We start from the raw sequence: 26,618 nt of genomic DNA on the forward strand, positions 1-26,618 counted from the left end.
GAAAAACAGACGCTAAATAGTATGGACCTCTGTCTAGACATACAGGCTAAAATACCTAAATACCGTAGGACACATGCACCTCCAATAACCAATGTTTGTAATTTGCACAAAGGACCAAATCCTACACCCACCAAAATATAAAATTCCCAGTGCTTTCAAAGAGGAGAGACTCCATCCAGGAAATCCAGATGGTGTTCATCAAGAAGAGGCCCATAGAAACATTTTACCTGAGGGCCAGGTGATCAAATGTCCAGAACAAATGCAACACAACAAAACTAACCTTACACTAGGTACCTTAGGATGTGTTTTTCAGAATACTGAAAAGTTTCTTCCAACTACATTTTAAAGCAGTATTTTTGACCAATTGTCCCAAATAAATTATGTTAAAGAGATTCACTCATTGAATTATACTTTCTGAACCCTTGCGTGAATAAGTACACATATGTGCAAAATGTACAAAATTTCAGAATAGAACTCTATAACGTACTCCAAGAAAGTTTCAGAAAGAAACTCTTCTATGTCACAAGCCAAAATTTGCATTTGTATTCAAAGGCACGTTACTCTCATACTAATACAACTAGACAACATGAATTTTCAAATTAAATTATGGAGCAACCCTGTAGGAAAGGCTGAAAATTACTCCCCTCTTAATACTAAAAAATTTCACCCAATTTCTGAAAGAAGTACAGCTCATCACAGAATAACACTTTTTCTGAGAAGTTTAAAAAAAATTTAATAAAAAGTGTTTTGAAAACAAACCTATTCTAACCTGTTTTTTTCTGCCGTGTAGAAGAACAGCTATCCAGAGGAACCTTGACAGAATGGAAAAATGGACTGACAGAAACCTCATGAAGTTTGATAAGAAATGCAAAGTCCTGCACCTGGGAAGTAACAACCCTGTACCTCTCTATATGCTGATGGCCAGTCAGCTGGAAAGTAACTTGGCAGAAAAGGACTTGGGGTTCTGGTGGACACGAAGTTGAATGTAAGCAAGCAATGTACCCTTTCAACAAAGTGAATGGTATCCTGGGCTGCATTAGACAAAGCATTGCCAGCAGGTCGAGGTAGGTGGTCCTTCCATTCTGTTCAGCCCTAGTGAGGCTGCACCTGGAGTAGTGTGTCCAGGTCTAGGCTCCCCAGTACAAGAGAGAGATGGGCATACTGGAAAGAGGCCAACAAAGGATCGCTAAGTCAGATAAGGGACTGGAGAATCTCATGTATGAGCAAGGGTTAAGAGACCTGGGATTGTCCAGCCTGGAGAAGAGAAGGAATGTTATCAACATAAATAAATACCTGAAGGGAGAGCACAAAAGCAGAGATAGGCTTTTTCAGTGGGCCCAGTGGCTGGGCAAGGAGCACACTCTGAAACAGAGGAGGTTCCCTCTGGACATCAGGAAATATTTTTCAATGACCAAGCACTGGCATAGATTGCCCATAGAGGCTGTGGAGCCTCTTTCCTTGGAGATATTTAAAAGCCATCTGGACATGGTCCTAGGCAACCAGGTTTAGGTGGTCCTGCTTGTATGGACTAGATGACCTCCAGACGTCCCTTCCAACCTCAGCCCCTCTGATTTTGTGAATTTTTAATATTTTTCTTCCCCATTGGACAGAAGCAAGGGAAGGAAAGAACAGTAAAATGATCCACCTTTAACTATATAAAGACTAGCGAAGAAAATTTTGTTTTGTTGGGCTTCAAGTTTTCCTATGTCTTATCTAACACAAGAGGGAACTAAAAATGCTACTTGGGGAACCAAAAAGGGAAACAGATGAGGAAAATAAGCCTCACATAGCTAAACAGTGTTTGGGAGGGCACAGAAGGAACAGCAGAGGAAAACAGAGGACCTAGAATGACATCCTGTGTTGAAGTGAACTAATTTCAGCTGTGAGCACAGCGAAGCAGACTAAGAATGGACGAATGTAATTTCCATGTTCTTCCATTATATATTTTGCAAATAGACGTCTTGAAATCTGCAGGACTGCTTTGAATGGCCTAATAAGTCTTTCATTTTTTCATTCATAATAAAGAAAGAAATTTAAAATTACCAAAGGGATTGAGTTCAGTGCAGTGTTACCGTCATCCTGAAACACTGCAGTTAATTTCTGTAAATTTAAAGAACAAGTTTAAGACAAAGAGTCTGAGAAGGAGACTTAAAGATTTCCACCCATTTCTGTCAATTTTGCACTGTTAACTGCTACTGTTACTTGTTTATATCGTCTGTCTTCTGTAATCACCCTCAGGACTGGTTAACTAACCATTAACATGCTAAACCAGTAAATATACCAAGAGAATGTACTAATACTGAAGTCCATATATGTTTTCAGAACCCTATATCTAGGTCATTTTTAAGTGGATGCACTTGACCCATCTCTCAGTTGCTTAGAGAAGTAATCTGGTTTTGAAATACCAGAAATTTAAAAATTTAAGAAATAGCACAGCAGGAAGGTCCTCTCATAAAACACCTTTAAAAATTCCTTGGAACTACTGATTGTAGCACATTTTTGCAAAGCAGACCACAGCACTGTAAAGCACATAAGCTATTCATATTAATTTCAGTAGACTTCTGCATGAATGTGCTTAAAGCTGTTGAGGACTGATTAATGTAGGTGAACATCTAGGTCATGATACAGGTCACTGACATCAGTAGAAACAAGGCTACCGTACCCTGTATTTAGGCAGATTTAGAGAGCATTTTCAGAATTTTTCACAAGAAGTAACATTCTTATTTTAATAACAATACTGTCAGGACTTCCACAATACTTCACAATGAGCCATGCAGTTCATGCAAGTGTCTTTAAAAGGCACTTGCATAAGTGTATGAGATACATAAGATGTATAAGATGTATAAGCAAAATGGAATTTTCAGAGCCAAGCAGCATCACAACACACCTCCAGATTGCTTCATGCACAACATTGACAAGTCTTTTAAATATTAAGGGCTGTGTTCTACTCTAATTCCACACATGGGACTCCCATTAATGTCAGTGGGTGTTTCACACAAAGCACAAGAACAGAAACAGCCCTTGGCATCTTTTAGTATTAAAGAAAAAAGATTTCAATAAGTTTACTTAATCCATCAAGCTGGCAGACTCTAGCATTAGGTCCTCTGATAGTGCTGTCAATGCTTGGTCAAGCCTAAAAAACCTTCAAGCTTAAGCAAGTCTTGACACAGCAGAGAAGTAGAAGCTCAAGATGGCCAACCGTAGGAAGTAAATAAACTTTTAAAAGCTAAGAGAATAAAGGATTAAAGGATAAAGAAAATTATTTTTGCCCTTTATATCAACTTTTTCCAAAGAAATATACGTTTCAGAGAAAGAACCCAGACCTTGGCAGGCTGCGTGGAAAAAGAAAAGCAGAGACAAGTTGGGGGTTGGGGAGTGTAGCTGCTAATCCTGCTAAGGCAGTTTTACAGTATTGACTCCAGTGTATTGGGGCCATACAAACTTCTTGACCATGCACTAACTAGTTTGCTTGATAGCCTGGAGTCACTAGACTTAAAGGTCTCAGCATATATCTTAAGTCCATGGGAAGAGTGGATTTGTGCCCAAGAGAGTATTTTGCTGTCAAGCTCTGACCCAAGTCAGAGCTTATCAATTGGTGTCTGTAAGGGTGGTAAGCATAAAGCAACTCTACTAATGCCTTCCCTTTCATTGCCCTACTACCCACACATTCCAATAGGAACAGTCTTTGATCACTGGTCCCTGTAACATTCATATTTTTTTGTTTAGACATCACAGAAGCCCCACAAACTTGTTAGCCTAGGTTTTTGTCGGTCTGGTGGCTACCATCTTGGTTGAAGTGTCCTTGGCTCTGGGGTATTAGGCTTCACGATTTTTGCAAACAACCTGCTTACTTTGGTAGAGCGAAATCTGAAATATTAGGTCCCCGTCTCATTGGCATATTTAGCACCCATCTGGTTTAATTATCACTCAGGGCTGCACTGCGGAATTTCTGTAATGGAGAAACTGACACAGGTACATGGTCTGAATGACAATTTAGCTAGACAGGCTTGTTGAAATCATATGAGAGTTATAGGATACCTGGCATTAGTAGTTTGACTGTGGTACATAAAAGTTTTGAGGCAATTTAAACTGTATTATCATCACACAAAGTAGACAATTTGAAGAAAGCAACAGTGTAGAGGTACAGGTAGTTGTTGGATAGTGTTATGCAAGCTTTTTCTCTACTCTGGATAAACTGACACTACTATTTATAGTAGTAAAAGCATCTGAGCATGAACAGCATTTGAAGACAAAGTTAAAAATATTACAGAAAGATTAGCCCTACAGCTAAGCGTATTTAACAGGTCTGTTCTCCCTTTGCCTCTTTCTTCTCATTTAGTATGTGGTTGACTTATTTGAACCCATCAGTTCAGCACATGAGCAGTAACAAAGCATAGCAGTTGTCATGTTCCACTCCCTCTTTGTTTAGTTGCTCTTTGGGATGAGCTCCCCCTTACTCACCACTGTCTGTCTTCCCTGTGTACTTACATCAATCTCTCCTTGGAGTGCTACTAAGGAAAAGCAATTTCCAGAAACAGAAATCTACATGTAGCTCTGGATGGGGCAGTTTCCCAATGGTCATTGTAATCAATGGAGTCTCTCCCATTGACTTCTGTATGAGACAGATCAAAGCAAGACCCTTTTTTTAAGGTTCCTGTGAACAAATTTCATCTGAAAATGACAGAATGTTTCCTGCCAGGAAATCTACAGAGAATTCAGGCAGAACTCTGTTTTCAGTTTCACAACAAACTCAGATTAAGTGAATTGCCTTGTGTAGTTTTCCAGTGTCAATTCCAATTATGGCTAATGCTGTGCAAACCCCAGGCTTAAAAAGCTACATCAAGAAAAGTAGAGTGAAGGTAAGAATGCATGTGGGAAGCACTGTGATTTTGGTTTGAATTCTTTTTGGGGCAGAGATTCTGAATGCTATTTTTTTTTACAATTCAGGGAAGGTGGAAAGGTTACACTGAAGGTGGTTTGAAGAAGCCTTTGTAAGAGGCAGAGTAAAATATATAAAATAATTTTAAAGTCACCCTTAATTACTTTCTCAGTAATCCACCAAAAAAACTGACACAAGCACAAGCTAATTCACATTCTCTGAATTCCATGGAGGAATTGAGCGCTTCAGCATCAACAGCCTCTGCTTGAACAGGCTTTATATATACAAATTGACACTGTAACAAATTCCTAACTAGTTCTAATGTTATGTGAATTACTGCAAGTTAAAAATATAAAACGACACTAGTAGAAGGCAACTTGTTTGGACCACTGAGGACTCCTCACTAAAACAACCCTCCTCCCTTCCCTACTTTCACATATATAGTCCGATGGGACAAGTCCCCAGAGGAGAAACTTTTTGTCATTGCGAAGCAACCATAGTAGATCATGGCAGAACAGCCTGATCTATCTACATTTCTAACAGGTATAAGCTTCTTAAACAGCATGGAAGTTTATCCTTCTTTAGACTCTACCTACTGCTCTGGGGAAAAAAAATCAAGTATCTAAGTAAACCATCATCTTGAATATATAAATTAAGTATATACATTCTTTATAAACAGGACTCTTAATAGGTCATTTAAATTATATCTTGCACTTTTCCAGCATCCCCATGGAGTTAATTTTAAAAAAGAATGAATGAAATAATGCCACTAAGACTACAGCATTTCTCTCACACACCTCTACACTGAGTTATCTAGTGTTAATGTCTAGGACTTACACAGTTGCAAATTACAGCTGCTGAAATGACAGCTATGGTTCCCTGCATAATATTTGGTGAAATAAATGCTGAAGTATGAAATCCATTAGTGCCATATATACTATACACTGCATTTTCAAAGGCTTAGTTCAGGGGGAATGAAACTTCCTCACCACAGATAAATGCAGCATTTAAAGGGTTTTATTATTATTATTATTATTATTTTCTTCCAATAAAATTATCTGGTCTTTTGGAATATCTCTATCTGCTAGTATTCTGAAATTCAATTAAATACCTCAAGGCAAGTACTTGCTCACTATTTCCTGTTGGAACAGCTCAAAAATGTTCTTTGTGTTATTTGAAGCAAGCAGCAAAAATGACAACAACTCAAGGGTGGCTTCACTTCCTTGGGGGAAGAGACATTCCAACACATATCTAATATATATGCTATATAATTAAAAAGCTATCACAAAGAGACCAACAGGCACTAAGTACTTGTTATTGAAAAGAGCACATAAAACAAGAAGAGTATGCTTGAAATTGCAGTGGAGCAGAATCAGAGGTGAGGTCCTACCAATGAGCTCCCACAAAAGCCACTAAACAGGTAGCTTCAAACTGGGACAGCAACTCTATGGTTTTTTCATCAGTTTAACTTCTTATAGACTCTAGTGGCTGCAGAGCATGTGCGCACCAAACCAAACAGTAAGAGAAAGTACAGCAAATTCTGTTTCTCTGTGGTCTTTTCCAAGAAATTCGGAAACCAATTGTGCCACCATCTGCCATAGAAAAATGTTGTCCTGGATTTCTGCCACTCCTGGAAACTGAATAAAGACTAATTTGGATGAGAATAGCTTTATTTTGCAATGTTGCCTTTGCTCTGTGATCCCAAGCTGAGAGAGAATTGAGCCAATTATGGTGAGTGCAAACACATTACAAAGAAGTATCATGTGCTTTAAAGAAAATAAAATATTCTTCATGTATTTATGAATTAATTATCCTGCCTTTGAAGGAAAATTCAATTACATAGAACAAAAGCAGTTTAAGTAAAGCTATACTCTCATTCACACTTTGTAAAACTGTGATTGCCTCTTTTTCCCTTCATGAAATAAGCTAGTACTCCTCTAAAGTCAATTTGCAAGAGGATGGCTTATAAAAGAAAACAGCAAACCTCCCCCTCCAATAAAATCATTCAAAGCAAACCTACCTGGACAAAAGGCCCAGTTCCCCTACTGCTTTGTGCTAGGGTGGAAAAAAACTGTTGTCTGCTACATTAGTGAGAAATAACAATTTCAGAGTCAGTCACATGCTGAAATGTTTCAGTTGAAATCAAACTCTGAGAAATTTTTTAAATGTTTTCAACACATCAGCATGAAGCATCGACCTAGTTGGAATCACTTAGATCTAAAGCAAATGCACTGATTGTTTTCACAGCATGTTTTTCTCTTCAAGCTGCAACAGGCAGACTGGTAACTGCTGTTCGGAAAGGTTTTCAGCCCCCTGCCTTGGTCTGCTGTAGCCTATGACACAATCAATAGCAGGGTTAGAAGGCAGAGGAAGCTAAGGAAAGATTCTGAAGATGAAGTGAGCGACAGAATTGCCTTACAGGATTTGTTCTCTCTCTCACCTTGAGTCTTTTCTGCTGCAAACAAAGATGTAGAACCATCCCAAGTCTTTCACCAAACGGGGATGGAGATGTTGGGAACACCACGTGGCATGAGTGCAGACAGCACACAATGCACTTAAGAACATTCTGCTCAACACATAGACAAGAAAAAAGATCTTGCCAGCAGATGTCTGTTTCTTGGTCTAAGTGGGACAGAGGTCCCACTGAAGAAAACTTTTCACTCATTTATCAGTATAATTAGCATGCATGGTAAGAAAAGTTCATGGTGAAATAAAATTGGAGCATTCTCCTTTAATCATTTCACCTCAACCCTGTCTGTGCTGCCTGCAGGCATCTCTGCTCCAGCCCTTCTAATAGTAACCATGATCCTTCAACCAAGCCCCGCTCCCTTTGAACTGGTGCATAATGGAGAGCACTTCAGACACCAGTCCTACTTAATATGCCACTGCACAGGACACTTTTGCTGCCATGCTATAAGGACCTTAATGGCTTTCAGTTGTTCAGGTATCACATTATTAAAGAATTTTTATGGCAACCATAACAATTGTAATACAGTGCAGCTCTTGTTAGAGTCATTATGATGGAAAATGTGATTTGAAGTCCATTACTGTAGATACCATGCTGTTCTCCTACTTTATCCCACCACCAGTTTATGGAGATACTTAGGTTGAATTTACTGCAGTAGCGTGAGAAGAGATGGAAAGAAACAGTTCAAAGGGAATCAGAGAAGGCCCAGTTTATGCCACTGTCTGTTTGTTTTTTTCAGTTAAACACAGAAGAATCTCAGAAGAAAAGCATATTTGGACATGAATAGCATGCAGCAGACAGAACATTGTTGGGATCCAGTCAATCCACATTTATATTTTAATATAATAAAAAGATAGGAAAGGGACACGAATTTTATACAGTTAAGCGTTTTACAGCACAAGCAAACTTAACTGTAGGTTACACAGGCTCAAGTACAGTGGAACACTCCAGTAAGGATAGGGCTTCCTAGACCCACAGCATGGGCTTATGCAGGCACCACTCCGTAGCAATAACGGAATTAACCCAACTGCAGACCTTTTGTTTACGAATGATTACAGCATTATTATTTGTGCTGTGACTACAAGTATGAGGTTCTATAATTCTTCATGCCCAAACAGAAAAGTCTCCCAGTTCACATGCAGAGGAAAACACAAGCTACCAGTCAATGGAGGATCAGCCCCCCAGTATCCATCCTCACGTTTTAGCCTAGTTCCATCATCTCAAAGATGATATTGGCAAGAGTTACAAAAATAGGATGCTTCGCCCTCCTAGAGAGAAGTACAGTGGAAACAAACAGCAGAATGGTTGAAGAAGGCTTTTATTTTTTTATTTGTTGTTTAAAACCTTTTAATAAAGTGATGGTAGGAGAGATGGCCTAAGGGGCTGCATCAGGGAGCCTTCCAGCATGGTAAGGCGTAGCCCCAGTGTGAGCACAGCAAGCACTCTGCTGGCACTAGAGACAGCTGGGCCAAGTACCAAGGGTGAGCATGTGTCAGCCTGGCACTACACAGGCAAACACAGGGCCTCCTGCAGCAGCCACATTATAGCAAGGGTTGGCAGACCTCTCCACCTTGAAGCACTGACACTTATCCCTCCTTTTCTTCTGCAAACACCCAGCAGACAGCATTTCACCTGCCCCAACAGTACCTCTTGGATCCACTTCCCAATCGCTTTGTGTAATAAAATGCACTCAAGTGACCCATTCCCAGGTCTGGACACACATATGCCCCCACAGTGGAAAGTTTCAACTCAGGTTTCCCCCGAGGACCCTGCTACATGGTGCTATGAAGGTTACCAGTTCATAAAATTTGTTATAGGAAAACAGTCAAAAAGTTTGCTTTATTTTTTCTAAATATGAGACAAAAAGCAACATCTGGCTGAAAGAGGCTGTCTGCACTTCAAGAGGTTCCCAACAGGAGACAAAAAAAAAATATTTATTTAGACTCATGAAGTCAAAGGCTTTTCTTCTGGCAAGGGAGCTCCCTACAGATGAGTCTGTCACTTGGTGGTATTGTTCATGATCAGGTAATATGTTTGGTATTTGTGTCATACCAATATCCAAGGTTTCAATTAATCTCACCTCAATGTAAGACAGAAGTTTCTTTCACTGCACTGTTTTACTTGGGCTTGGGGTAGAAGGATCTGGTTTGTTTTTTGTGTTCATCTTTGCAGCAGTCATCTTTTAAACATATAATGTAACATATGGGTGATAGACTTGAACTGAACCTCTTGGTTGGATGGATTTTTGCTAGGGTTTGAAGACCTCCGGAAACCAATATACAAGGAATACTGTAAAAATCACTGAGCACTTGTAATCACTATTAGTTGACAATTAAACAAGTGCGCATCTACTTCAAATTTATCCTGCTAACTACCAGACTTGAAACACATATCTCTCTAAAAGCCATGGAATTTAACTCAATCTCATGTGGAGGATATCTACAAAGTCTGCATGGACTGGGTCTTCCACTTAACTGGTAAAAGTGACACACAAAGGTATTTAATCAATGAGAAGACTCTTTGTCACAGCAATTAATTTCAACCTCAAAAACGAAATCCACCAGTTTTCAGTTACGATACAGCTGCTTCCTAGCAGATGCCATCTGGACCCTAACTTTTGCTTATAGCTACACCATCAGAAACATGAGAAAATGGCAGATCAGTAACAGCTGCATTTTTTGTCGTCTGTTGAAAACCCCCATCACGTCCCAAGGAGACAGACAGTAGAGATCTACACTGAAAAGTAACACCAGTGTGAGTAGCATTGTGGAGAGTGCATGAAGGGAGGAAAGAGGATGGCCAACCATCTTTCTCCACAGCAGAAGTATCACCTTTTCTTGTGGGACCTGGGTTGGAGGCATGCTACCAACATGGGGTCACTAATACAGGTGCAACTTTGTTATGTATCTCGTGGTGATTGATGGTGGGAGTAATGCTCAGAGTCCCAGCTGGGGACACCTTGGGTCTCCTATGAGCTTTCATCTCCAACTCCCCTGGGATAGCATTGACACTACATCGGTTCCCTTTGAAACTCACGGCTTCTTCTGGCCGTTTTATGTGTGGCTGGACAGCCAGAGAAGTGCAAGGAGTAAGTGATCAGAGCTACCTGTAAACATATTGACACTTCCAGGCCCTCTTTGCCCAAGTAAATTTTTTTATGAAGAATATCTGGAAATGTAAAAAACAACAAATGGAGAATTTAAACTTTTTACTGTGAAGTTTATCAAGTCAACTATTGTCTACAAAAAAACCTGTTTAAGGTTGTTAATTTTTAACTTAGATAATTTTAGTATTTTTAAAAGATTTGGTATTTGTTGCAGTTACATTATTATGCACCCTAACAAGACAAAGCATTAGAAAAATCAACACCTTTCATTTCACACTATAACTTTGCCTAAAAGAACAGAAAAAACATATTACAATAGCCATTGAGGATGGTTGGTAAAAAACAACAAACAAGCCTACTGTAACACCCCAGGCTTGGCTCACAAGTTCATCAAAGGGGTTTTACATTGAAAATTGGATGGGGCATTGCTCCCAGTGTGCCAGTGACTGACAGCTGCACCAGTGGCTCTCAAGGAGGCGGGATTATGGGGGAGAGAGCTCAGTCCCACCTTGGCAGAACCCAATCTGCCCTCTTCCCCACATCACAGAGTTATTTCAATCCAGTCATAACTTTTTAATAACTTTTTTCAGTCCCTCACACCCATTCTGGATATCATTATGCATATATACTAAGGAATTCCTTGCTGTGAAGAACTATACAACCGGAACTAAAGACAAAGCAGTAATTCTTAAGTCATGAGAACTCGGTTCCTGGGTCTACAAAGGGACATGATTTTTGGACATGAAACACTTGGCAAGTTCTGAAATTGATGGTCAAAAGGAGGTTCAGATGACATGACCAAAGAAGAGACCTCTACTTACTGATAATTTCCTTGCATTGTCCAGCAGTAATCATTATGAAGTGATTATATATTATTATGAAGTAATATTTGAGGGAAAAAAACTCTGTAAAAGTAGAACTTTTTTTACATGATGCTTTTCCCTTCTGAAAGAGTTACATGACCGTCAGTACTTGTTCTGTGAAAAATCCTAATTTCATGGTATTTTTAAAAACTCTTTTTTAGGGAAACATATATCCTCACATACCAGATTATTCAGAATGAAAATCAAAATAATACTTCATATGAGGAAAAAACCTTTTTTGACTATTTTATGTAAATGAGCTGTGCCAAGAGACATCTCCTCCTCCTCCTCTGATGGAGGACAGTTGGAGCGTTTCCTCAAGTTTGGCACATTGCTCTTTTTAGCAAGCCAAAATTTCAGAGTTTTTCATTTCTAATTTACAATTAATTTGCAAGAGGTAACCTCCAGCTAGGATTTTTAAAAAGCTTTTTAAAAAATTATTTGGTTTTAATATGATGAAAGGTACAGTTCATATCTCCTAACTTAAGAGTTATTTCCAAGATCTCAGTAAGACTTTCCGGTAGCTCACAGTATTTGCCTTCTTTTATTGCACTTAGAGAGGAAACAGGCTTTAGAGTGACTGTCTCAGATTTTGGCATATAATTTTTAAAATTACTATGTCAGAGCAGTTATATGCCATATGAGAAATTAAGCATCAGGAGACAGGCACCCATTTAAAAGCCTAACCAGGAGGAAGAAACCTACAGACTGACAATTACGAGACTGATAAAACATGTAAGTACATCTGAAAAAGCGAACATTCTTTAGGAGTTTCCTTAAATTATGTAGACAGAGATGTGTTAGGCACAAAGTTACAAAGTACAACATCTCTCCAGGTATTGAAACATTTTGCAGTTTTGTGTTGGTCTCCAAATCTAAGATTTAAAAATTAAATATCTAATTTATGAGACACTTGTAATTATTTAAATTAAGGAAATGCTTGTAACAATTTAAAATCCTTTCAGGTAGCATTAACTCTACATTAATTCCTAAAAATTGGGATGTGTTATTCCCATTCATATAGCAACAATCTATTTATCAGATCAAAATTACTAACTTCTGAGGAGAAATTAAAAACACCAAAATGTGTTAAATCTGATCTTGAAAAGAAGTATTTTTTCTCTTCAGAGGAACTGAATCAACATATAAGGTCCAATTATGTCATATTTAATTAAGGCTTGTAAGCATCCTGAAGTCTGTGTGTCTGTCTGGAAACATATGAAGCCAGCACCTTATATGAATGAACAGTGAGGGAATGGCCTGAAGTTATGTCGGGGAGGTTTAGTTTGGATACCAGAAGAAGGTTCTTCACCCAGAGGGTGGTTGGGCATTGGAATAGGCTCCCCAGGGAAGTGGTAACAGCACGAAGTCTGACAGAGTTCAAGAAGGGCTTGGATCAGGCACATGGTGTGACTCTTGGGGATGGTCCTGTGCAGGGCTAAGGGTTGGACTCCATCCTTGTGGGTCCCTTCCAACTCCAGCATATTCTGTGATTGTGTGATTCTGTGATATCTTTTAGATTGTGTAAGTTGTATAACAGAAATGGATAAACAGAAGTAAATCTCTTGGATGTTCAGTAGAAATGAATACATCACTTGTGCATATTCCTGTACAATATTTATGTATAAGCTAATAGATGACATTTGGACAACTCAGCATTAACTCCAAAGGTATGTTCAAGTTGATAAGGACACTTGCCTACCTTCAGCTCAGGGAGCAGGAAGAGAAGACTACTGTGGAAAATTCCCCCATGGACCTCATTTACCCATTCAGAGGTCAGGCCATACTCCAGCAAGGGACTGCAGCACACTCTGAGCTTTAAAGGTATAACTGACTTCAGCAGGGCTTTTCCCATTACAAGAAGGGCTCAAAAACGTTGTGACTAGAACATTATTGAAGCAGATTCATTTGAACCTGACAGTACATAATTTGAAGAGTGCTGCCATAGTAGTTTTTAAATATCAGAAGGTCTTAATGTACACATTCCAAGAAAATGTGTGTAGTGATACTAAAATATTACATAAAACATAAAAATGTTGTATTGAATATTGCCATAAATGAGATATTTAATTAACAAATGTCTTGTGTTGAAAATTCTTGTCACTACTGAAGCAGTGAATGGTTCCAGTAAAATATAGGTACTGCCAGAAAGCAAAAGGGAGCAATTAATAAAGATTCGTCCTTGGAAGATGGGGTTCTTTAAACCACTGAGAATGAGCATTTAGGTTTTGGAGCAGTTGGGGTTTCTTAACTTCCTTCACAGTACCTGGAGTATTAGTCAATACCTATCTTTGGGAAGTTAGAATTTTTTCCTTAATCTTTGTTCATCAAGATCATTCACAGCAGATTTGGAATTGTTCTATCTTCAGCACAGACTTTCTATACCTGTAACTACCATAAATTCTCCAAGTAATATTAGTTAATGAAAAAATCCCTGTTGGCTTCAATAAAGCCAGGATTTTCATCCTTTTTCCACTTGTAAAATAAGTGTAATAGATTTTGAGCCTGACAATACAGTAAAGTTGGATAATTGCCCCGTGCTTTATTTAAACAAGTACACTTCCATTATGGCATTCCTTATGTGGCAAGATAGGGTTTTCTGCTTCTAATTCTCTGCAGTCAATTCGTACTTACTAAGAGCTTACACATTATTTCTATCAAGCTAAAAACAAGACAGCTTTAGAATGTGGGAGGACTCAGGTAAACAAAAACAGTCCCTCATTAGCAAAGATATTTTCTCAACTTCAGAGGCAGGACCCTGCTAAAACAGTGGTTATTTCTTTACCTTAGGACATGTTCAAAGCACATTGAATCTTGTCACAAACTTCAGTAGACTTTTGGATTAGGTCCTAATTAGTAATTACACTTGGTCTGACTGTGATCACTGTCTTGTGATAAAGGTTTGTTTAGCAATATTGATAATGGCATGTTATCAACAGAATCAGAAGGTTCTGTATTAAAGTCAATGGGACAATGGCATTTTATATTCTAGGTCTTTCTCCTTTGGTACCGGATTGAAGTGGACTGTTTTATCAAGTTGAGCTAGAAAACAGCAAATACGGAATGAATGAATGCTTATTATGAACTATGAAGTGAGCCCAGTACCCCTGAACTCCATCTTCTGATGCTGTTACCCACCCAAAGAGGAGTTGCAATACTGGGAAAACACTTGAAAGAGGACAATCTTGTAGATTGGAAAGAGCATCTGGTAGAAACATGGGAGTAAGGAAGAGGACAAGGGTTTCAGAAGCTAAACACTACCCCATGTTTCTAAGCACGCATTAACATCTGTGATCTATTCTCTAAATGAGAAATACAGTGAAAAAGCAGCCTGTACATGTGCATCTACAGAGCTATGTTTTTTCACCTTTTGGCCTATCAGAGGACAATAGAAATCTTCCACAAAGCACTGCTGATATCCTGTCCAAGTTTCCCACTGGAATTGGTGTGATCCTTCAGACTCCACTGGCAACACATTCCTTACTTCTGTATACACTCTGCCATGTAAAATTGCTAGACACATATAAGTATTTTTCCATTTAATCTTACAGATAAGTGACGGACTCAGAAGCAGAAGATGGCTGCATTGTAAAACACTTCAGAATACATAATTACATTAAAGAGAGATTCATAGAATCATAGAATATGCTGAGTTGGAAGGACCCAACAGGATCATCGAGCCCAACTCCTGGCCCTGCACAGGACACCTCAAAAATCATACTGTGTGCCTGAGAGCATTGTCCAAACGCTTCTTGAACTCCAGCAAGCTTGGTGCTGTGACCACTTCCCTGGGGAGCCTGTTCCAGTGCTCAACCACCCTCTGAATGAAGACTCTTTTCCAGATATCTAACCTAAACGTCCCCTGACACAGCTTCATGCTGTTCGCTCGAGTCCTGTCTCTGGTCATGAAAGTGAAGAGATCAGTGCCTGCCCCTCCACTTCCCCTTGTGAGGATGTTGAAGACTGCAGTGAGGTCTGTCCTTCAGCCTCTAAGCTGAACAGACCGAGCGACCTCTGTTGCTCCTCATATGGCTTCCCCTCCAGGCCCTTCACCATCCTCATGGCCCTCCTTTGGATGTTCTCTAATAGCTTAGTGTCTTTTTCATACAGTGAGGCCCAAAACTGCACACACTATTCAAGGTGAGGCCACACCAGTGCAGACACACTGATATAATATTATTCAAGCATAAAGCTCTTTGATGTATAAGTTCTCTACAGGTGGAGAGCAGAAAAGCAGTGGTAGTGAATGGTAATCGTAGTAAACCCAACACATTTTCTGTTGAGAAGGAAGCTGGTTAGCAATACTGTAATACAATACTTGATGCAGCACAGCAAAAGACAAATTCTCAAAATCATCCAGTTTTTGCCTGACTGTGATTCTGTTTAGCCCAACAGGAATTTTGCAAGTGGTAGTTTGAGAGCTGAGTTTGAGGATGAAACTAGCTGTCTCAACTTTGCAGCTTAAATGTCAAAAACTTCATCAGGCTGTTGGAAAAAGAACCCAATACGAAAAAGATTAAAGCCATACCCTTGTATGCATTGGCAGAATAATTATTTTTTTGTTCCTCCTTTTAAAAACAGCTTTCAAAACTCTCTAATAATATCCTATTTTTTCATCTTTCATATATCTTTCCTCTTTGAAGAAAAGTTTTCCACCTATCAAAAAATGGTTGGTTTGTTGGAGGTTTTTTTCAGCCTTTAAGCAACAATCCATGGAAAAGTCAGACACTGCAAAAACTAAGAAAAATGAACCACACGCTTTTTCCAAATTTGAACTACACGCAAAATCACAGAATCATTAGGGTTGGAAGGGACCTTTGGAGATCATCTAGTCCAACTGTCTGCCAAGGCAGGTTACACAGGAATGCATCCCGGTGGGTTTTCAATGCCTCCAGAAAGGGAGACTCCATAACCTCCCAGGGCAGCCTGTTCCAGTGCTCTGCCAGACTCAATGTAAAGAAATTCTTCCTCATGTTGAGCTGGAACTTCTTGTGTTTTAGTTTATGGTCATTACTCCTTGTCCTGTCACTAGGCACAATGGAAGAGTCTGGTACTACCCTCTTGACACCCACTTTCGAGATATTTATACACACCAGGCCCAGCTTCCTCAGTCTCTCCTCATCTAAGAGAGATGCTCCAGACCCCTAATCATCTTTATGGCCCTCCACTGGACCCTCTCCAGTAGCTCCTTCTTTCTTGTACTGAGGAGCTCAGCACTGGACACAGCACTCCAGATGTGGTCTCACTAAGGAGGAGTAGAGGGGGATGATCACCTCCCTCAACCTGCTGGCCACACTCTTTTCACACTCTTACAAGCTGGATAAGAGGCTGTATCTTTTTCATGGATCTCTGATCTGTATTTCGTAACTCTGATTTAGGAAGCAACTCAGAAAGAAATCATAATCTTTTAACCTTGGTTACCCAAATGTTTCCTGACGTGGGACTACGGCATAAAGTTACTCAGTGATACACATACATACCCCAGATATCAATGTGAGCTTTCCCATGAAATCCATTCTTATGAGATCATTTGTGAGGGGGAAAAAAGTATTATTCTAGTAAAACTTAATAAAATAATACTTCTTTTTCTCTAGCTTGAAGGGGAGAAATGAAAACATGAAAAGGGAGATTAAAATACATGCTTTATCCTCCCGTGCTTTATTCTTCTATGTTTATGCTGGAGATAGCTGCAGATGCAGTGAGTGTCCAAGGTGGCACTTACCAAGCTGAAGCTGATCCAACGCAGAAATGTACTGACCAAGAAACAAAGTGATTTCAAAAAAAGTCATTAAATCACATTGAGGGAGGGATTGACCCCACAGCAAGCAACATCTTTGCTAACAGAACAGTTCTGAATGTAAGTCACTTTTAGAGACAGCTTCATAGATTTGTTCTTGGTTTGTAACCTTTATCTGAAACATTGTGGGCCCCAATTTGCCACCAGACAATGTGGCCAATCTACTTTCAGTTAAGGAATAAAAACAGAATTAAGAGGATTAAGATTAATGGCGAAACTGCTAAAAGTTTTGCAAAGAACTGATACAGAACAGGAAGGTGACAGGACTGAGCCCTGCTTTTAAGCTTGTCTCAGTTCTTGCTGCACCACTACCACAATAAATAGCACAAAGATACTGTGGAATTGGTGCTGCTGGAGTTTTTCAGGAAGCACTTAGACAAATACCTGTTAGATGTGACTCAGATAAGCTGATTCTGTCTATGTGCAGATGACTTTCTGAGGTTCCTTTCACAGCTTTATTTTCTTTGAATCTTTAGGACAAGTAGCTGTTTAGAGTTGCCAAGTAAACGTGTGCCAACCACATTTATCAGAGGCTTGGAATATAATCAAGGATGGGTGGCTTGTCACAGGATACACAAAGAGACATCTTAAGCCCAATGCTCCTACTTGTCATCAAATTCAGAGTTTTGTCCTAATTACGATGCATTTTTAAAATGGGTAAAACTACCCCATATTTCCCTAACTTCCTTGGGAACCACTGAAGTATTTTAGGTAAAATTGCCTTCAAAAGTACTCAGGAAGAGTTAGCCAACCAGGTGGAAACACTAATAGCAGCAGCAGCAAAGGTCTTAAAATAGGAAATACTGGGCTACTTCAATTATAGAAGGTTCTACAAGCCCTGCCAATAATTTTCCCTTAGGCTCTCACAAAATGGGGAAGCAAAGAAAGAAATATCTCACAACTTCACAGAATCCTTTAAGCCTCCTACATTCCCATTTAAGAGGGATTATGAAATAAAATGGAGTAGGAAGCTTCCCAAAATTTCAAAGAAAACTCTTGGGTCAACCTTCAAATTGCTATTTTAATATTTTTCCCATGTCTGACTAAATATTTAAGATATTCCCCATTAGCATAACTGTCATTCTTTGTTTTGCTTTTCTCTCTTTGTTTGCTGTATTTATTCACCCTTTGACTTGGAGCTGAAGAATTCAACTGGGAATATAAAGTATAGAAAGAGAGAATTTAATTGACATTAATTCCTACGAATTTAATTTGTTTTCTTTTTCACTAATCCAGGTATACTAACTGAATAATGCTTTGGAAACTTAGATCTTTGATAAATGTCACAGTGAGCAACACTTCAGCACATGGGGTAAAAAAGGGGAAAAGAAAGGGAGAGAAATAGATTAAGCCTTTTGTTTTAAGCATAGTAATTTTAAAACCAAATAGAGAAAGCATCTCTGACTACTCTGTTTTGAGTGGTGCTCACTTACCTTCCTTTCATGTTTTCATTACTGCCAGCAAAGGTATAGATGGAGGATTTTCACCTTGTCTGTTAATGGATATCTATTTGTAGCTAAATAAGGTTTAGTCCTTCCTCTCTTCCCCAATCTGATTTCTGCCTATCCCTTTTTCATTTGCATCTGAAAAAAACAGAAATTCCAGTCCATCTATCTGGAACCTATCCCGATTTACATCATGGTGGATTTCTACCATTCATGGAAGTAGAAAATAACTTTGAAATACACATAAATAAATTACTCTTACATGTACTTTACAGCTGTTTTGTACTTCCAGATGGTATAAAGTAGCATCAGGCTACTATCTCCAGGGGCTGAGATTCTCAACAAGGAAAATAACCAAACACAAATACTAAAAAAATGAAAAAACTAACAGCTATTTTTAATGAAACTTTTCAGGTGCCAATTTCAGTCTTGTTTTTCCAGAATTAAGGGAAATAACATGAGCATTTTTACAGTTTGGCTTGCAGGACTGATTGAGGGGGGAAAAAAAAAGACCAGTTAGGATAGAATATAATTAATATCAGTCAGAATGGAGTACACTGGGTTTAATTTTAGTATTTTTCTCTTTTGCTTTCTGTGCCTTCTTTCAGACTAGCTTGGGAAGCACTAATTAATCAAACATTGTAAACTACACTAGTAAATTTGCTCATGTAAGGGCTTCTGAATCTGATGGAACAAGCTTAAAGGCTTCTGGTGATAGTATTTGTCCAAATGTAACTCTGTTTAGCTTCAAAGATTTACTTCTGATGAATCCTGGTAAACATCAGATTGAAAAGAGACCCCAAGAACACATCCTGAACATGTTAAACATCTGTTTGAAGTTTAGTGTGCTTTTATATTCTTAGGGAAATATGAGGTTACTTTGCAGCTTTTCTTTTTTAATTCAGAATGTAACTGAAATTCACCTACATCCCCTAATATTTGTTGTATGAGAAATGAATGATATCATGAGACCAATGAGGCAAAAAAATTTGCATCACACTGGCCAGATTAAAAGCACAGATCTTTGTATATTTCTTAATTCAATAAAATGCTGTGGTACTTCATGGTCAGAAGGTAATATGCCCTCAGCAGCGTCTGTTTCTTCTGTGTCCTTCATGAGAGTCAAAGGGTATTTTACAATCCAATCCAATGCTGGATATAACCTTTTAAATAAATAAACCGTGGTTTAAGGATTTAGAAAGCACTGGATCAAAGAATGTAATCTTTGAGATCTAATAACTACAGTGATGGGTCTAGCATAAGGACATGAGCAGAATAGAACAAAGGTTTGCTGAATATCCACAGTGCCTCTTGGGTTAAAATTCATTACAGAGTCACTCTAAATTCCCAGTTAAGGGGCAATCCTAAATTTCTCCTCTTGCTAAAATCCAACACGAACTTAAAAAATAATAACAAAAAAAAATGTATTTAGAGGAAGAAACTCCAATCTTCAGCATGTTTTTTGTTGTTTGATTATTCAAAATCCAGGTCTTATTTTTCAAACACCTGCCAATTTCAGGTGCAGCTTTCAGGTTTTTGGCTACACACCCCAAAACACAAACACACACACATACTCAGAGGTCTGCTCTCCAGTATTAACTGAGTGGAAGTGGAGAACTGTTTTGGGGGTTTTTTTCCAGCTGTACATATCTATATCCCATTGAAAGTAGGGGAGATAAAAGCCTTTAGCATTACATTGTCTAATGCACAATACCATATTCATGTGAGCTTTCCCAATAAGTTGTGGGGATACTTGTGGATGTGCTCAAATGGTCCCATGATTACCCTTTAAATAAGCAATATCACTAAACAAAACAAACTGATAATTGTGTTCAGAGCTATTGCAAACCCTTCATATGCTGTTTAGAGTAGTCCAGCTTGTCTTCTGTGAGGCTTTGAAATTGTAAACTTTGCTCACCAAGTGGCACATCCAAGGTTTTCTTGCCTACTTTGGTGAGCAACTGGAGCAGGTGGTGAATACTGCATCCAGGACTGATGGACAAGTCTTATCTTTTTTTATTTCTCACCATGGGCATTACAACATGCAAGCCATCACTTCTGCCTACTAGTCAACTAGCATCTTGTCAAATCTGGCTGCAAGATTAAGCTTCCCTCAATTCTGAATTCAATATTGCAACCCTAAGGACATAAGAATCAAGCTGGAACATTCTGGGTTTTGGGATTTTTTTTTTCCCTCTTAATGGACAAAATTGTTTCTGCTCAAAGATCACAGTTTGCCCAGACTATAATGATAAATCATCGTGACTGACACTAAGCTAAATGAGTTTGATGCTTTCTGCTTTATTCTTCCACATTAGAAGCCACTTTTACATTTGCCACAACTTTCAACCTCTGCTCCAAAATACTAGGATTTTCTCATATACAGATATTATTTTTGCTTTGTACAATTCATTTGAAGAATGTGAAGCACATTTTGTACACAGAAAGGGATGAGTGCAGTGAAGGGAAGGTAAGACTTAATGACCTGGAATCCTGTGATAGCTGTTTTTTTCCTAGAGCAGCATAATTCTTCTTTATTCCAGATTATTTTATTTCACTCCAACAGAGTCCTGCCTAACAAAGCTGGGGGGAAGTCTAGGATTCTGGAAGTATTCAGCACTTGGCAACATTTGGTTCTAGTACCTCCAGTTATAGCCATCATGACAGTATCTCAGAAATACCAGACTTAACCACTGTCAGAATTATTTACATCTGTAGTCCTTTTTTTATTGTTATTATTTTCAAAGGTGGATTTGGTAACAATCAGGCACAGTTCTCCACTGTTATAATTAAAAAACCCAAAAATAATCACAGCCTTTATTGTGATATGCTGTGAAAAATGAAAGCTGATGCTAGTTTCCCATGGATGGGAGACAACGAAACAAGGACATGAAACAAGGATATGAAATATTCTAGTCTTTAATATTGTTGTTTCAGTCTTAGTCTATGCTGCAAATTTATATTTAGTCATTCATTTTCTACAAAAAAAGATAACTTCCAGAAACAGGTTAAAGCTGTCAGCTTTCTATTCTGGTAAAACTTCATTGCACTTGAAAGATGAGAAAAGCTCAAGTAAAAACTGAGTCAGAGCTCCACAAGTTGGTTCAGCAAGTGGAAAAGCAGTTAGGGATGTAAACAGTTTAGCAGAAAGTACAACATTCTGATACAGAATCAGTATCACTTATATCCAACAGCAACTGTTGTATAATACTATTAAAATGACTTTCACTAAAATGTTTGCAAAAACCTCATGTTCTGTTATTTTCTATTTCTTGAAACTCATTTCCATAGCAGGGGGTGGCTAAAAAAACACTTTTGTCTTTTATCGTTGCCCCCATAATATTTCCCTTTTGGAAGTGCCATCACACAGCTGGATTGTGTCTTCTAAACACACTTGAATCTGAGATCCTTGAAAATGCTAGAAACTTATAAAATAAAAATTACATTATGGAATCAGTGACTGAAATAGAATGCAGTTCCATTTTAATACAGTTTTGGTTTTTTGTCCTTTTGCTTCAGGTCCTATTTCCCTTTACAATGCCCTTCCCCATTTGTGGGTTCAGAGCTCTCTCGAGTGTGATTTTGCAGCACTGCTTATCAAATTATTGGATTTCTTTTACAGTAAGGTGGCACAGGAAAGCCCACCAAGACAAGACCTATGTGTTTTGACAAGAACAGCTATAAGAGTCCTACCCTGCAAATTCTCATTCACATGTGAAAGATAGTTTGGAATAAAGATTTTTGCATTCCCTATCTCTCTACTCACCCTTTTTTAATTAAACTTTCTCCCACTACCACTTTTAGGAATGGCTAGAAATTTAGAACAGTCTCTTGATCTTCGAAATTTTCTTTTGATCTAACAGTTAGATAAAGCTCTTCTATGGAATAGCACTACCAGTGAACAGAGAATCAGCAGCAAATATCAACAATTAATATTTCTCTTTTGAAGAGGAAGTACTACACATCACAGTGGTTTCAAAGCCAATGTTAAAACAAAACCCCTGCAGCTATAGTCCATTTACCTGTAGCCCTGACATCCTCAAAAAGTAAAAGTGTTCATAGTAACTTTTGAGTTACTATCTTTAATCCTAATAATCAGTTCTAATTGTAAATCAGTTTGCATAACAATTATTTAGCTAGCATGTAAGCCAGACTTTGTTATATTTATCAGCAACAGCAGTAACTCAATAGGCAAGTTGGACCAGATCCTGAAAAGTGTTATATACACAAGGAATCCTGTTGAATTCAGTATCATACTGTGCACTTGAAGATTTAGCAAATGCAGACTTCTTTTATGGGTTTAAGTGATTTGCTGACCACCTTTGAAGTACACACTTAAGTCTAGTTAAGTTTAGTGATAAACACGCACATATTCTAAACGGTGTGATCTGAGGTTCTTCCTGCCATTTTTACAATTTCAGAGTAAAAAACTGCATTACAAACAAATGCTGCTGAATAATGCAAATCACAGGAAAAAAGAATATTTTGCCATGTCCTAATCTAATGTTGAAAGTGCTGTATACAATTTCTCTTCGATTGTCCTTTTATTTTCTTCCATTAGAGTTGCAGTTCAGATCAGAGAAGAAAAATAAAAGTCTACTTATAGCTACAGGTCAGTGCAAGATAAGAGGCTCAGCACAGTCACTTCTATGTATTGTACATACAAAAATGGCCCAGGTTGATATTTAGTTTATCAGTCTAGAATCCAGAAAACATAACAGAGGTACTCAAATGTAAATGCATTGCCAAAACATAATAATTTACATCACTGGAGGAGTGTCACTTGTCCAGCAATTAAAAGGTCATCTGACATACTTTATTTTTCTCTTACAATTAGAATATACTGAATATACATAGAGTGTACATCACAGCTTTTTTAAAAATTAGACCTCTAAATTGGCCTGGCTCACAAGCTAGCAGATGAGACAGCAGAGTAGTACAGAACAGAAAAGAATAAAGAAATTCCATAAGAAAAAAATTATTAAAGATGTTTTTAGAAGGTTGATTTCAATTAAACCCCAATTTTGGTATGAAAAGAAGAAAAATTTTTTTAAGCATGAATCAGAATGAAAAAAAATCCATCTTTCCTGTTGTAAAAACAGAAGTCAACAGAAAAATGCATTCTTTTGCTGGAATCTAGGCCTAGGACCAAAGAATTTACATATATTAAATTAATGAGATCCAAACTTCTCTACAACAAATATTTATACTGTAAAATATTACAGCCACATTCCTGCATATCCTTACAATAATAATTCTTAGGGACACAGTATTCTAGAGAGTGTATACAACAGCAGGTTTCTGCAAAGATGGAATGCTTCATTATCAGAGTATCAGCTTGTTCATAAATATTAAAAAGTACATTTTTGAAGTTTTTCAAACATAATTCTCATTGTTTCATTGTCTCTCTGCTACTGAAAACAGCAGCCAGTGTGTACCTGTCCAGAAATATCTCTCTCGCAGTCTTGAACTGCAGAAAACCAATGCTGGTGACTGTAAAGGACAACAATGTCTGTGCTGGACATAGACTAAGCAGACAAGGGGACAAGTAGTCTGACCTTACCTATGCAAGTAGCCATGCTTACAGTGATGGGTCTAATTCTTGCTAGAAAGAAGGGGATTTGTCCCAAACTGCAGACGAAAGGACGCAATTCCCTGATGTCTTATAAAAGTGGGTCTTAAATTTATGTGTAAGATGGTTCTTTTGTTTGTATATGTTATAGGCAATTCTTTATATTAGATTAAAGATTGAAACAGGTATTCCAAGACAAAAAGTCCTCTACTACTACAAGAAAAATCACTTAGAGATTGCTCAAGACAAACTAACATTATAGATGTGATCTTCATTTGGTAAAAATTAAAATCTTGTACACGTATTAATCTGCTTTATAAAATAATACTGACAACAGATCAAACTTCTGAAAAGTGACCCATGAGTTACAGAAAGGAAGGGCTTCTCTGAAACACTATCCCCCTGCTCTGTTGTTGTTAATCATTGGGAAGAACACAAAGCAAAATTTTTAAAAAAGGCAACAAACTGAAACAGATCCACATTGGTTGCAGCAATGTATCAGTTTCACAAACTGGGCTTCAAACCAGCACTCTATGGGAAAAGAGCAGGTTTACCTTTGCATAAATAGCGTTTACTACTGGTGAGATCATATGGAGGATATCACTGAAATACAGAAAATAAACACACAACTCAAATATAGCAATAATAACTGCAAACACATGCTTATTTGAAGAAAAATGTTACCTAATTTTCTTCCTCTCAATATAGAGAGATCTAATTTAAGCTGCCCCCCTCCCCTTCCTGTTTTACTATATTTGCAAGAACCAGTGAACACAGAAATGTGCAGCCAGCCTGGGCCCTCAGGCCGGTGGATCAAGATGGCAGGCTGGCCTGGGCTCCCCCAGGGATAGCAGAGCCAGAAGGGTGATTGGACACAGTGACCTGTCTGCATGAGATGAGGCAAAAACAGGAGGGCTGTAATGCTGATGAACTAACCTGTCACTCACAAGCTCAGGTCTGAAAAAAAAAAAAAGGAAAAAGAAAATACGAAGGGGAAAAAAAAAAGAAAAAAAAAAGATGGAGAGGAAAGAAGGGAAACGTATAGTACAGGTTTTAGAAACCATACAAGGTGGAGAAATTACAGCATAATTGGAATAATTAGATGACACATTTAATTACCTGTTCGTTCAGATATATAAGGAATATGGCATAAAAATCCAGCCAGTAGTTTCCATAAGATCAAAACACAATTGAAGAAATAATGGGTATTATCGTTCAGCGTGCAAGGAAGGATGCTACAGACTATTGCTGGCAGGAATCGGGTTTTCATGCCAAACACTCCAGTTATGAATCAAAATCACAATGAGCAATGAGCTTCTAGATCTTGACACACTAGGCAAGGCAGTTATTCTTCAGAGTAGTTGGCTGTTTTATTGCTTGCTTGGGGGAGGAAAGATCCAGAGGGAAGGCTCACAAGCAATTCTGCACCCTGTGTCCAGTACACCCAGGTGCTAGGTAATGGTCAGGATTGTAGTACTCTGCCCACCATTGACATCACCAGTGGGAGCCACTGTGGGCACTGGTGCTGAGAGACAGATGAAATCCAGATTTTTTTTTAAAAAGTGGAAAATGCATTTAATGATGTACAAGTACTTGGTGTTGAAAACACCTTTAAACCAGTACACTCCTGTTATTACATTCATGTCATACACAAACTAGTGTTTGAACTACAAATAACTGCTAGGGTTTCAGATCTCCATTGCATCAGAGTTATATATGTATAGTTTGGATTTTTAATTAGGTAACTTCACATTCCATTAGCAGTAAACAAGACTGAATTTAAAGCTACACCTCCAAGATTAGCCAAAAAAAAAAATTGTTCTCATGGTTGAAGAAAAACACAATTCTGAAATAAAAAGGCAAAATGATAAACATTTCTTTAAGTTTTTGCTTTTGGAGGTTTGAAAGTTAACGAAGACTTTTAAGAACTTTTTCTAGTAGCATCGGGAAATAAAGGTCTCTTCTAAAAATATGTAACAACCAAATATGCAAATCTTTATTATTTATCGCTACTAAATATAGTCTTACAGTGTGGAAATATTTTCTGGCATAAGGTTTGCCTTCTGATACTTATTTTCTGTGAAATTTCATAGAGAAAAGTCTATTTCTATTTTCAGCAATGTATGGTAATTACACTGATTGCTCTGAGGCTCCAAAGTTTTAACTAACTCTTTTATTATACAATTAGAAGATATATAAATTTTTATCAGAAAAAAATCTGAACTTTATGTTCTATCTTAACACATATCTAATAACAACTGAACACTGGACAATTAAACAAAAACAAAAACATACTTGAAAATTTTGTGGACTTATGAACACACTTGGATGTGCACACTTACACATATGATACGTAAATATGCACACACAGAGATCTAAAAAAAATGTTTGCAACACCTAAGACAGTAAATTTCAGAATAATAATCATAAATTCTGATGTAAACCCCGAAAGAAGTTAGTCACCTAAAATAGCTAAATGTATTTTTCTT

At 38.0% G+C, this 26,618-nt stretch overlaps 1 protein-coding gene across 6 annotated transcripts in view; it reads right to left on the bottom strand.

The window, feature by feature from the left end:
• Positions 1-26,618, bottom strand: part of POU6F2 (POU class 6 homeobox 2) — a 353,312-nt gene that overhangs the window by 283,010 nt on the left and 43,684 nt on the right. The window lies entirely within an intron of this gene.

The sequence above is a fragment of the Corapipo altera genome, unplaced genomic scaffold (assembly GCF_003945725.1).
Source record: "Corapipo altera isolate COAL_440 unplaced genomic scaffold, ASM394572v1 59, whole genome shotgun sequence".
NCBI classification, from domain to species: Eukaryota; Metazoa; Chordata; class Aves; order Passeriformes; family Pipridae; genus Corapipo; species Corapipo altera.